The sequence below is a fragment of the Leuciscus leuciscus genome (genome assembly GCF_965113295.1).
Source record: "Leuciscus leuciscus genome assembly, chromosome: 16".
In the NCBI taxonomy this organism is placed as follows: Eukaryota; Metazoa; Chordata; class Actinopteri; order Cypriniformes; family Leuciscidae; genus Leuciscus; species Leuciscus leuciscus.
This window is the reverse complement of record NC_138740.1, coordinates 29,822,449-29,825,088: the sequence shown is the minus strand read 5'-3', so window position 1 is coordinate 29,825,088 and position 2,640 is coordinate 29,822,449.

Sequence of the window (2,640 nt, the reverse complement as noted above, 5' to 3'; positions counted from 1 at the left end):
CACAACTAGCCTAATTGTCTTCTCAATTTTGTGAGCATAATGTGTGTCATATTATATTAACTTTAGAAATATCCATTAATGTTTTAAATATATCCAGGTATATATATATATATATACTTACATATATATATATATATATATACTTACATATATATATATATACACACAAACACACACACACATATATATATATATATATATATATATATATATATATATATATATATATATATATATATATATACACATAGATATAGATATACCTGTATATATATAGTATTTCAGTAAATAAAGACATACTTCACTATCCCTTTCCCAGAAAGTTTAATATTAGCTACTGTCAGTTCTGGAGAGGTGGAGATGCATAAATTAGTCAGACGTCTACGTTATGGGGGTAGTGGTCAAAAAGTGACTTGTTTATCTCGCAATATGAATTTGAAAGTATGATGAAAACGCCCGACAGTATTTAAGAGGCGGTATCAAAAGCGAGGGGAAGACTGTTCCTCTGCCAAACACTGACGTCTATAACAGGTGAGTTTGCTAGTCTTTGCTGTGCACAACTAAATGATAGCTCGATTATTAAAACATGTTCAGTCTGTCGAAATGATTTTAAACTGTTTCACACCATCTAGAACACGACGATTTAATTATCATCAATAAAGTGCGCGAGCGTCGTGTCATCTTACCTGTTCTTACAGTGTCTCTTTATTCCACTGACTGAACGCAGTTGGAGAGATTCTCCTATTCTAAACAAGCCTTTTTCCTCCCCTAAAATATAAAAGTGAAAGTGGACAACATAATTGATGGGAAAACAGATAAAGGAATTCGGTTTTAGCTGGTTTAGCGTTGTTTACTTTTTTGTTTTGTTTTTGCTTTCACTCAAGTAAAGTTTGCGCCAAATTATGCTGCCAGATACTGTCATAAAACTACCACCGCTGTCGTCACTGTCGTAAAATAAGTTAACCGATAAACAAATTATACAAACAACTTAAAGATTCTTAAAGCGTGATTCAATGCCGTGGTAAATTGTTATGGCTTGAGACTAGATTTATTTCTTAAGAAAATGCGAGTGGCGCTGGTCTGTGGAAAACTAACGTTGCTAGGGGGTTGCCATGGCATTGCTAAGTAGTTGCTAAAGGGGTTTGGTATGTTTTAGTGTGTTGCTGTGTAGTTGCTAGGGTGGGTTAGGGTTGTGGGGGCATTTTTTTGGTCCCCATGAGGAAAACGGCTTATAAATCATACCAAGTGATGTTTTTTTTAACAATGTAAAAATACAGGACGTTTTCTGTAATGGGTAGGTTTAGGGTTATGGATAGAAGATAGAATGTACAGCTTGTCATAAAAGAAAAATCATGGAAAGTCCCCATAAAACATGGAAACCCAAACCGATTACGGCTATAGAATGTCCTCGTAATGATATGTGTACCAACGTGTGTGTGTGTGGTTGTTGTGACTTGCACTATAGGCTGCTTAATTTAACCATATCACTGTATGTTTCTTTTTCAGTCTCTGACTGGCAGGTGGAAGTGACAGTTGCTCTGTGGGCAAGAGGCTTTTTCTTTCTGTGATGATGGGTGACAGAGAAGCATGCTTATTATTTTTACCTGTTGCTCCTGCTGGGACCTGGATTAAACACTTTCTGTCCTCGCCTAAACACTCACTGGAGGAAGCGTCCCACAGTGACCACTGGTCATCGCACCCATTTTACACCAGAAAGAGACTTGTGGTGGCCCTTCTGGTCGTTTTGGCCTTGGCTGTCATGTTGCTGCTTCTCCTGCTCAATTATTATTGCATCGTGGTCTGGCGCCTGTGTCAAGAGGAGGAGTCTGTTGCCCCAATATTTCAAAACACTACACCAGAGCTGGAAAACCAGGACTGAGATGTTACATGTTTTCTTGTTTTTGTTTTAGTATTTGGTGCATTTGTGCATTATGTTGCTGTTTTGTTTGTTTGAGGAACTGAAGTAACAGTTTCCAGTGTAAGAATTGTGTGTGTATTAAGGAAATTATTCACGCATTCAGGTTACTTAGTTCCTGAATTTTTAGTTTTGTATTTATTTAAATGGCATCCTAAGGTTTGTCATTACATGATCTTGAAAAGTATGCCTATTAAAATGTGCCAAGTCAGTGTATTTATCCATCTATTTAAAATTGTTAATCTTTATCAAGTGGCGCTTGAAATGTAGTTAAATACTGTACATAAAATGCTTCTTGTTTAAACTTTGTGCTGACTGCTTGTGAATCTTTAAACTTGAATGTTTCATGAGAAATGTTTTCAATTCTCCTTACAAGCTAATGCAAACTCAAATCATAATACCACTCAGTATGTGATTTGATTGTACTGTAAACACTAAAGCAAAAACAAAACCTTTGCCATATTTTTGACATCTTGTTCAATTTAAGATCAGGTTGTTTGGGCAGACTTAATTTAGTCATTCTATTTTGTCATGAAATAACATAACTGCTCAAGCATGCTCAAGTGCAAAATATTTCACTAAAATGTAGATGATGTCACACATTTCTTCATCCTCCCTCTTCAACACCAAACAGGAAATTCTTACCACACGTAGAGTAGTGCATTGTGGATACAAAGTAGGCTTGTTAATGCAAAGTGCTTCTGCTCTTGGCAGGAATTGTCCTA